Here is a 12123-nt window from a genome sequence, read left to right on the forward strand (position 1 = left end):
TCCCTACTCCCCTCATACTCTTGTCTTTTTTGTCCGAGCATGTCTCTAGGGGGGGTTAGTGTGAATGCTGCCCATAGTAACCAGGAAAAGAAAATTCCGGTAAGTATGAATTTAAATTTTCTCTTTTCCCTGGTCACTATGGCAGCCTTCACACCAAGGGTGATATACTTGAGCAATTTCAACAAAAATCAACAACTTATTCGTCTTCCTCCAAGACTTTGTTCTTTTTAAATAGATAGATAGACACCTTACTATGTCCAAATTATGCCACTTTTTCTCTTGATCTGAAACTGGCTCCGGAAAAAATGATGGTAAAATAATCTCACTGTTTAGATGACTATCCTTCACCACCTTTGGTAAAAATTCCGGCATTGTTCTTAACACCACTTTGTCTGCTTGAACTATCGTAAATGGCTCCTTGTAAATCGCTCACTCTCCTTGCCGACGTGATTGCGATTAATAATGTTGTTTTTAAGGTTAACAGCATCTCTGAAACTGTGTCCAACGGTTCAAATGGCTCCTTCGTTAATCCTTTTAACACCAAAGGTAAACTCCAAGTTGCCGACAGCTTCTTAATTGGAGGTCTTAAATGCAACACTCCTGTCAAGAATTTTATTACCTTTTGATCTCTTGCCCATTGTTTCCCCGTTAATACTGATATAGCTGATGTTTGCAACCTTAAAGTTCTGACACTTAAGTTTTTGTCAAAACCAGCCTGGAGAAAGTCTAATACATGAGACACTGTTACTTGCTCAGGAGTAACTCCTTTCTCAAGTAACCATGGTAAAAATACTTTCCATACCCTCCGGTAAGTATTATTTGTAGAAGGTTTTCTAGATGCTAACATCGTATCAATGACTGCATTTGAAAATCCCTCTTTCCTTAGTCTATTCCTCTCAACCTCCAAGCCTTCAATGATAATTCCTGCGGACATGGATGCATTATTGGTCCTTGTAGGAGAAGATCCCTCCTGTTCGGAAGCGCCCATGGATTGTCTATTGACATTGCAATCAATAAGGGATACCATACCCTCCTGGGCCAATCTGGAAGAATTGCTATCACCTCGGCTTTGTCCCTCTTTATCTTCCTGAGCACCCTCGTGATTAATGGGTATGGAGGAAATATGTACAATAGACCTTGGCTCCAATCCTGTGAAAGAGCATCTGTCCCCATTGCTTGGTAACACTGTGTTCTGACATAAAACTGTTTCACCTTCCGATTCACTCTCGTTGCCATTAGGTCTATTATTGGCTGACCCCATCTTTTTGTTATTTGTAGGAATATCTCTTGGTTTAATTCCCATTCGTGCTTGTTGACTGTCGTGCGACTTAGAAAATCTGCTATTTGATTGTGTCTTCCTGGGATATGCAATGCTGACAAATCTTGCAGATATCTCTCTGCCCACCTCATAATGGGGCTTAATTCCCCCAGTAGGCTTAGACTTCTCGTACCTCCTTGCTTCTTTATATACATCACTGCCGCTAGATTGTCCATTCTTATCATTAAGGCAGTTCCCTTCAATTGATGCTCTAACTCTTGAATTGCCTTCCAAACCGCTCTTAATTCCAAGACGTTGGCTGACATGTGTTGTTCTTCTGTCTTCCATCTGCCCTGAACAAATGTCTGATTCAGATGTGCTCCCCAGCCCCAAGGGCTTGAGTCTGTTGTCAATACTGTCCAACGAACTTCGTCCAGGGATTTCCCTGTGGCCAAATTTTCTTTTAACAGCCACCATTTCATGTCTTCCCTGACCTGATCCGAAATCACTACTCTCTGATTCCACAACTGATTCGACCGTTTCCATTGTCGAATAAAGTTTTGTTGCAATGGTCTGATATGCCACCTTGCCCATTTGACCATTGGAATTGTTGAATTCAAAAGTCCCAAAACACTGGCTATCTTCCTGGCTGACCAACTTGTCTTCTGAAGAAACTGTGTCATCACGCTGTTTATCTTGATCATTTTGTCCTGCGGTAAAGTCACTAACACCTGCTTCGTCAAGAACCTTGCTCCTAAATATACCAGATCCTGTGTGGGTGTAAGCTGACTCTTCTCCATATTCAGTCTCCAACCATGATTCTGAAGAATTTTCATCACTAAATTTCTCTGAAGTTGCAAGGTCTTTGCATCCTTCGCTCTCAACATAATGTTGTCCAAGTAATTATATATTAAAATTCCCTTCTTTCTGATTTCTGCTATTAACGACTGTAGAATCTTCGTGAAAACTCTTGGAGACGTCGCCAACCCAAATGGTAGGCATGTGAATTGAAAATGCTTGTTCTCCTCTATAGCAAATCTGAGAAATTTTTGATACTTTACTGCAATTGGTATGTGTAAATAAGCATCTTTTAGGTCCAGAGACAACATCCAATCTGTTGGCTGAATCTCTGCTATGATCGTTTGGATTGATTCCATTCTGAACTTCCTTATTTTCAGGTAAGAATTTATTGGTCTGAGGGCTAACACTGGACGAAAATCCCCTTTCTTCTTTTCTAAAAGAAACATCGCTGAATAGAATCCTTTTCTCCTGAATTCTCGAGGCACCGGAACAATAGCTCCATCCATCAGCAGTTGGTGTATATGATTCAACATTAGCTTTCTCTTCTCCTTTTGTGTTGGCACCTCCGACATTGTAAAGAAATTGTGTTTCGGAGTCACTTCGAATTCCAGATGATAACCTTCTTTTTTTGTCTGTAATACCCATTGATCTCTGATTGACTCTGTCCAGATCTCCCCAAATCTTTCCAATCTTCTGGGTATTAAAAGAGACTGGACTGCCGAATCCTCAGAAAAATTTTCTGTTCCGACCTCCGATCCTTGTTCCTCTTCCGCTCTGTTGTTTAGAAAGAGAACTTTGACCTCCTCTCCATTGATTTGATGTGATGTTTTGTCTTGTTGCTCTATTAAATCTTTGTTCTTTAGGAAATCTTCTGTCTTGAAAAAACTGCCTACTTTGACTTACTTCTCCTCTTCCAAACAACCTTTCTTGGGGAAGAAACACGCTCTTTCCCCCTGTGACCTTCTTAATAATGTCTTCCAACTTCTCCCCAAATAGCATTGTACCTTCAAATGGCAAGTTACAAAGACTTATCTTTGACGCTTTATCCACCGACCAAGATCTCAACCATAAAGCTCTACGAGCTGACACTGACAACGCGGTTGCCCTGGATGATGCTCTTACCAAATCCACTGATGCTTCTGCTATGAAATCAACTGCCAGTTTAATCTCGGCCAATGAATCTACAATACAGGCTCTTTTGACTCCATCCTTCAATGCTTTTTCCACATTCTGTAGCCAACATTGCAAAGCTCTTGAGACTGATGTTAAGGCTAACGCTGGTTTTGTGGTTGCCCCTAAAGCTACATATGACCTCTTTAATGAGGTTTCAATTCTCTTGTCCATTGGATTCTGAAATGCCACCACATCTTCCACTGGCAGTGCTGTTCTTCTAGATAACCGGGCCACTGCCGCATCTACTCTAGGCGGTTTACTCAATACTTGTTCCTCCTGTACCGAAAAAGGATATTTTTTAAATACTTTGGCAGAAATCTGATTCTTTCCTTCAGTCTTTTCCCATTCTTTTGTCACAATTTCCTTTATCACCTCATGTACTGGAAATGTCGCTCTTTCCCTTTTCAAAGCTTTAAAAGGATTAAACGATGAAGAATGAGCCTCTTGTGTCTCTGGTAATTCCAATTGTGTTCTGACTGCCTTTATTAATGGTTCAACCAATGACAAATCAAAAGAAGATCTAATTTCTTCTTCCTCCGAATCCTCATCTGCTGAATCCTCAGATATTACTTCACTTTCAATTTGCCTTCTACTTAAATGTACAGGTATTTCTGATTCAGCTTCCAACTCACTTCTGGATCTCTTAGTAGCTGCTTGTACTCCTTCAGATACTGCTTCCTTAATCCATTTTATAATGTCTGCTGTGTCTGCTGCAGCGTCTCCAGCCAATCTCCTTGAACAGCGGTCACAAAATTTTGAATGTTTCTGTGCTGAGTTCTGGCATGCAACACATACCCTGTTCTTTTCTTTACTACTCCTCTTCCTGGGTGAAGACACACTGAAAACAAGACCAATTGAAAATATTCAGAATGCACTCTTTTCTCTCTCAGTGTAACAAAAACTTACCTTCCACATGACTCATCTCCTATCATTTTGGGCAGCATTGTCTGGGCTGCTAGGCACCTGTGGCTCCATCTTGAGCAATCTAAACCAAAAGACCGAAAGAAACAACCATGAAGGCTTTAAAACAGAAAACCTCCATAAAACCAAAAAGCCTGCACATACCTATTCAGCAAATAGTAATCTAAATTTCTCCCCGTGCAGCACAAGCTGTATCTCTCTCTCCTGCGCGTTCAGTATCACTTTTGCGCCGAAGTGACGTCATCACAATGCGCTCGCATTGAGCGCATCTCCTATGACGCGTCTTACTTGCGTGCTTGCCTGCGTGCGCCCACCAAAATCATGGCGGCGCGCATCCGCCTACTCTATCGCTTCAGAAACAAACCGAAGGGATCCCTGGTGCCGCCCAACAAACCTGGTGTATCACGCAGGTATAGTACTTCATTTTGAATCTTCCTGTGTATCGCTCTGCACAGGGAATTGTATAATATACCACCCCGGGCTGCCTAATAACGGGGTTGTGGTCTGACTGCTCCTCTGTGAGGCAGCATTCTTTCAAACCCTTCCAGGGAGAGAGGCACAGAACTCCCCAGGTTCAAGGATCCCATAAAGGGTCCTGGTGAGCCATAAAAGAAAACATTCCTCGGGTTATCCAAAAACCCTGCAAAACCAATCCACATCCTATATGCAGCGAGGACAGGAAAAAAGACAAGAGTATGAGGGGAGTAGGGAGTGTATATGGGATGAAGGTAGGTATTTTGGGAGGAGTTTTAGTTATCCTGTCCTATCGGCTGCAGAGGTGGGGAATACCCTTGGTGTGAAGGCTGCCCATAGTGACCAGGGAAAGCTAAATACCACAAATAATAAAAAATAAACAACTGCAAATTGTCTCAGAATATCATTCTCTATATTAAAGTAAAAGTTGATTTATGGGTGAACAACAATGTATACTTTTCCTATTGTACCAAACAGGATGCTTGCATTTTTACCAACCGTGAGCTGTTACCAAGATCAGTGATATTCTTTAGGGTGAAAACACACTTTAATCCATCATTTTTATTAATTGCACTGGCACTTTAACTAAGATCCAAGGTCAAGTGGTGATCTAGTTTTTTTTTCACCATGTGATTTTCCATTATAAAAAGACTAGACTAGTTTTAAAAATCAAGTTTTTTTTTTTTTTAAATCAACAGCATAATACTCCAGTCACTTCAATTGTACACGAGATAGCAACAGACTAATTGTTTTTACTGGAACCAATCAAATTATATGCACTAGACACTTGTTTTTATTAACAATATTTCTGATTATACCTCTGTAGGACCCAGAAGCTTAGTATTTATAAAAAAAAAGGAAGAAGTATTCGTTAAAGTGTGGTTTGAGACCAGTTGTAGCTCCCCAGAAGTTGATGGAATTGATTCTGGTTGGTACAGAAATGGTTAATAAGGTCTGGTCGGGGGGCGTGGCCAACCGGGCAGCACTATCACAGTGATCCTAGGAAAGCCCATCATTTTTGCCCCTTAAAGTGTGTGTCCACTCACCTGGCAGTGTGTCCACTCACCTGGCACCACCAGCCAGTGTCCCAGCAGCCAGGGGAAGCGATTCTCTCCCATAAGAGTCCAAAGCCGGCTCTCCGGAACCAACACGGCCCACACGCCACCCACGGCCTATCACTACACCTGAGCCCCGGGCTGGAGTAGGAGCTCTCCCCCGAAAGCACCGGACCGGAACCGCGATCTCAGCCACACATACTGCGGGCCTGTGAAAGAGGCACTAGTAGTGGCAGCAAGGGTGCACGGTCAACAGTGAACCCTCCCCCACCAGTCACTGGGCCTCAGAGGACACCAGCCCGCTTTCCTGCCAAGGCCACCCCTGCACTAGCAGTCGCAGGGAGCAGGAAGATAAGGCGCCAGCAGGGGTAAGGTCACCTGTATCCTGTTCACTACAGTCTCCCCTGCTGAAAGTACACCCAGAGGGGGAAGCGCAGCATTTGCCCATTCACAACCTGACCACCTGCCTAGCAGAATTAACTTACCCCGCAAGAATCAGCAAGGGGGGGTGCAATACAGCCCCTGAAGGCCCAATTCCCCGGCTGCATCAACAACTGACCCCCTGATGTTGCTTCCTCTAATGCAGGCAGGTTGGAGGGAAGCTGGAGACCTAAGCTGCTAGGCGTCTGGGGGACACTATTGACCTACTGCCCAGAAGATCAATAGAACAACAGAGGATCTGTGAGACACAGCACTGTTCCCAGCATCTGTTTCATGCCCAGACTGCCTCAGCCATTGCCACATCACAGGGGATTGCCAGCTTCCAACAGATAGGCTGTTTGGGCAGGAACAAATACCCAGCATAGCTAAACGGCATATGAGTTATAACACTGCCGACTGCACTCAACCTATGTCCGGTCAAATTGTCCTTTGAGACAGGATAGTTATGGAATACTGAACAAATGTAGAAGGTCCCATTGAGAGCTCCGTGTACCACAGTCTACATCCTTTCCTTTTTCAGAGATCCTACCCCAGTGACAAACACAGAAACTATTATAAAACAATATTCTTCCTAAGATGAGAAGCACCAAAACACAGAAACTAAAGGCGGATGCAGCATGCAAACTTGAGCAATTTGCCAGACAACCCTCCCAAAATGGCTCCCCACAGAAGGACAGTCAGATGGTGACTACAAACTCCCCAACACCGCAACCAGAAGCAGCAACTCAACTGCTATTAGACGCTATTACGGACTGCAGGACATCACTTTCCACCAAAATAGAATAAGTCAATATTGACCTCTCACTGCTCCGGGCTGACCTCCAGAATATGCGTGAGAGAGTGCGTGAGACATAAAATAAAGTCTCGAGTTTGGAAGACACCTACGCTCCAATCCCTTCAGCAATAGCTCGCATGGAAACTGAACTCAAAGCTTGCACTGATAAACTGGACGACTATGAGAACCGGCAGAGACGCAATAATGTGCATATTGTGGTGCTCCCTGAGAGAGCGGAAGGGAATGACCCAATAGCCTTTGCGGAAAAATGGCTGAGGGACACTATACCCACAGCCACCTTCTCATCCTTCTATGCGGTCGAAAGAGCCCATCGTGTGCCAGGCCGGAGTCCTCCCCCAGGGGCACCACCCAGACCCTTTCTAATTCGACTGCTGAACTTCAGAGACCGGGATGCCATTCTACAGGCTACCAGACAAAGCCCAGACATCATGGTGGAAGGGAAAAAATATCCATCTTCCCAGACTACTCGGCAGAACTTCAGAGGCAACGGAGCACCTTCACGGCAGCCAAGCGCCGCCTGCGGGAGGCTAATTTGAAATATGGCATGCTTTATCCGGCCAAGCTGAGGATTCAAGCCGGTGATAGAGCCATGTTCTTCAACTCAGCTCAAGAGGTAAACGACTGGCTGGATGCACGGGGAAATCCGCCCCTCAGAGGCAGCCATAATCGCCCCAACTAAGCTGACGTCCAAAGGAAGGCGCTGCAACAGGTGAGACTACTTGTATTTATGCTTCCCTGATTCAACCAGACACCATAGACTAAGACATATGGTTAAGACCCTATGCCTACTGCAACCCACCTACTAATGTTGCCTCTCTCACTGGTGTGGAGTGAGAATTCCCATTGCTGAGTCAGCCCAGAACTCCCTTGGTTTCCTGATTAGGGGAATCATGCACACTGCAAAGATTACTAACTGGGCACCACTACATCCTCTACATTCCCTACCGAATTTCAACAGTGTAAGAGGCCCTTTAACGGAGAGAGATGCAACAGCAGCACCTTTCTTTTAATTATGTTATCTAGACGTAGCCTGACATTGTTGTTTATAATTAATATCCATAGACACATAGGTGTCTGCTTCCCATACAGATACTGAGGCGCCAGAGGCCACGAATATGGAGTTGTTATGAAAGGCTTCTTTTTGCTGTTTTCCTGGACTTTTGGATACAATGGTGTTTCACTACCACAGAGACATTTAACTACAAGGGACTCTTTACAAAATGCTCTGCTATTCAAGTTAGGTCCTACTGTCGCAACGAAGCTGAGGATCAACCTGTTATGACTATATATATATATTTTATTTTTTTTTTTTCTTTAGGTACCACGGAGGCTCAAACTTTACCCCTGTCTTATCTAGTTTAAAAGTTACCTGTCCTTGGGTAACCACTCCCCCAGTTACAATGTTTTGGGAACAATACCTGCCAAGTTATTGGGTAAGGTTGGGAGGGAAGGGTTTTATGGGATGTTGTTATTATGTTGATTATTTTTGGCTGCTATGGTTTCTGATCCGAGATATGACAAACGGTACTGCAATGTATATTTTAAAACAGCTTACCTGTACAATAGAATTCACAAATGTTATGGGGGGGCCCACTTAAGTTTCTTTCCTGGAACATCAGGGGGGCTGAATTCCAAATTCAAAAGAGCCTTAATGTTTGACTATATCAAAAAGTATACACCTGACGTTCTTCTCCTACAGGAAACACACCTGGTGGGCCAAAGATTGATGGCACTTAAAAAGCTGTGGGTTGCACATGCATATCATGCCACCTTTTCTACTCATGCCAGGGGTACCTCCATTCTGGTTCGCAAAGGAATACAATTTGAACTGCTAGATATTGCTACTGACCACTAGGGACGATATGTGCTTATGGGATGCACAATAGCCTCCCTTCAATCCAATAAAACCGATGGCCTTCCATCGCACTGCTACAAAACCTCCAGTGAAATGCTCTCCCCCTGGTTACACAAGACTATAATACATGCCACTGAGGAAGACCACCTCCCTCCCTCCTTCAATGAGGCAGTGATTGTGGTCATTCCAAAAGAAGGGAAAGACCCTCCTAACTGCGGATCCTATCGACCTATCTCCCTGCTAAACACAGATGCCAAGGTGTTTGCTAAAGTCCTGCCCCAGATAGAAATAGGTAGGTTAGCCCACACTTTCAGCTTATCTTTCATAGTGGAGAGGATCGGTTCGAGGTCCTGGCTAACAGACTAAAGCAAATTATAGAGGAAATAGTGGAACCAGACCAAACCGGTTTTATGCCCAATAGATCTACTAATGTGAATATCCGAAGACTATTTACAAATTTACATGTGAAACAAAGTAATCATGGCTCACGAGTAGTAGTGTCACTGGATGCGGCTAAAGCATTTGACTGTATAGAATGGCCATACCTCTGGGAAATCTTGAGGATATTTGGCTTGGGGGACCGATTCATTAGATGGGTGAGACTACTATACAAACAACCGGTAGCGAGAGTCATTTCCAATGGCTACCTATCGGCTGCACTCAACGTATATAGGGGCACTCGGCAGGGATGCCCATTATCACCATTCCTTTTCGGCCTGGCAGTCCTGGTCCGCCAGGCAAACAACATCACAGGACTCCGGGGAGTGGAAGAACGCATCTCTCTTTATGCGGATGACATACTGTTATATCTAGATAACCCAGGTAACTCTCTCCAGGCGGTCCTGAGTATAGTGAACCACTTTTGACGATTCTCAGGGCTAAAAATCAATTGGGATAAATCAAGCATACTCTCTATTGACACCGACATCAACCCCGACTTATTTCCCCCCACCCCACTAGTCTGGGTGGACTCGTTCAAATATCTTGGCATTGTGGTACATAGGAATTTAGATGCCTTTATACCCTCTAATCTCGAACCGATCCTCTCCACTATGAAAGATAAGCTGAAAGTGTAGGCTAACCTACCTATTTCTATCTGGGGCAGGATCAATCTTCTAAAAATTATGTTTCTCCCTAAGTTCCTCTACATCTTTCACAACTCCCCTGTTCTCATCCCCCGATCCTTCTTTACCTCTCTTGATATGCCATAAACAGCGTTTCTCTGAGCAAAAAAGCCCCCTAGGTTTGCTAGAGCCAAACTGTGAGCTCCTGTTGCTGAAGGGGGATTGGGACTCCTGCATTGGTATTTTTATTCATTGGCAGCTCAGATCTACTATATACAGTGGTGGCTTAATCCAGATCCATATAATCCGAACTTCCCAATACAGGCCACTTTGGCAAGCTCAACAGAGTCACTTTCATATATCCCATTTTGCAAATCTCCCAATTTACACACAACCCACCCAGTTAGAATCACCCCATACAAAGCGTGGATGGCAGCACTTAAAGTTTGCCACATAGCATCACCCCTCCTGTCACCTCAGTTACCCCTATGGGGGAATTCCTTTCTTCCACATCTGCAGCACATAGCGGAGTACAAAATATGGCCACAATGGGGTCTACGTACACTTGGGGACTTGGTTAGGGAAGGAGTGGTACGCTCCAGAACCGAAATTAAACATGTCCAAATCCAGGAGCCTCTTCCCTGGTTCTCCTATTTCTAGCTTAGACAGGCCACCACTACCCAATTTCAAGGGAACGATATGAACCTTACAACCTCTAAGATAGAATTAGCCTTTAGAGCCCCCGCCACCAAGAAACTTGTTACAAGGCTGTACTCGATTCTCCTATCTACTATTAAACCTCCATTTAACGCAGCGGGTGCAGTTTGGAGCTGAGACATCCCAGGGTTGGAGGATGAGGACTGGGAAGAGGCAACTGATAGGGCCTATGACTACCTTGTCTCAACCAGAGACAGACTGATCCAGTTCAAGATCCTACATGGGGGTAGATTTATCAAAGTGAGAAGTTAGAGATCTCAACAGTCCGCTAGAGTCAAATACCGCTGCTGTCCATTAATTTCTATGGGATTTTTAAGGAAGTATTTATCAAAGGGTGATAGTGAAAGTTCACCATTTGATAAATACGCCTTTAAAAACCCCATCAAAATGAATGGAGAGAGGCAGTATTTCACTCTAGCGGACTGTGGAGATCTCTAACTTCACTCTTTGATAAATCTACCCCATAGACTCCACTTAACCCCCAAATAGGCTGTTCTGTATGAACAGACTCGACTCACCACAGTGTCCTAAATGTAGAGTCTCAGAGGCATCTTAACTACACCTCATCTGGTCATGCCTCCAAATCCAAGCCTTCTGGTCTCATGTTCTCAACTATATTGAGGACAAAACTGCACTTCCTAAAATAATAACCCCTCAGGTATGCATTCTTGGTGCAATAGATGACGTCACCCCAAGGGCGGTCAGTAGAATACTTTTCCGTACATTACTATTCTATGCCAGGAAATGTATCCTCCTGAATTGGATGTCCCCCCAATCCCCCACATTTAATGGCTGGTTGAACTTGTTAAAAACAGCACTCCCCCTAATACAACTTACTTATACAGCAAACACAGAAGTATGATCTGGTATGGCGAGACTGCCTGGAAGCCACAGAGGACCCTTAATGTCAGGGAGGGAAAGCAAACAAGTATACCATTTATTCAAGAGGACTAGGGGTCACAAAACAGAAATATAACTGAATTAAAGTGTATACAAATGTACAGGATTCAAACAAATTAAATGCTTATGCTGTACTAGAAAAAGATTAAACCACGCATGATATAATGTCTGTTTGTTTATTGTTATAAAATGCAAAATAAAAACCTTTTAAAAAAATAAGGTCTGGTCAGCAGCTGAGTGACCACATGGCAGTGAGATGGGGGATGGTCTCTAGAAATGGAGAGGAAGGAAACAAGGCAATTTCCAAGGAATGTGTAAAGCCTCTCACAACCTGCAATCTGAGACAATCTTAATTATGTTGAACATGAGGCTGGGGAGGGGCTTTTGTTCCTGGATATAAAATAAAGTGAATGGGGAGGCAGAAAAAAAATGATATACTGCAAGCAAATTTGGACTATTTTTCTCTTTGGCTCCTGACTTTCTACAACACAGGACACCCTGCAACAATTAGGGCTAGTCCACACGGGGAGATCGGCAGGCGTTTGCGGTCGCGGCGACAAAGCGCCGCGCCAGTCGCCGCGACCGGCGCAGGCGACAGTTTTGTATGGGCGCCTATGTAAAAACGCCTGTGCTAACCACACCAGGCGATGCGCTTTTCAAAAGTCGCC

Source organism: Xenopus laevis, chromosome 6L (assembly GCF_017654675.1).
Source record: "Xenopus laevis strain J_2021 chromosome 6L, Xenopus_laevis_v10.1, whole genome shotgun sequence".
NCBI lineage: Eukaryota > Metazoa > Chordata > Amphibia > Anura > Pipidae > Xenopus > Xenopus laevis.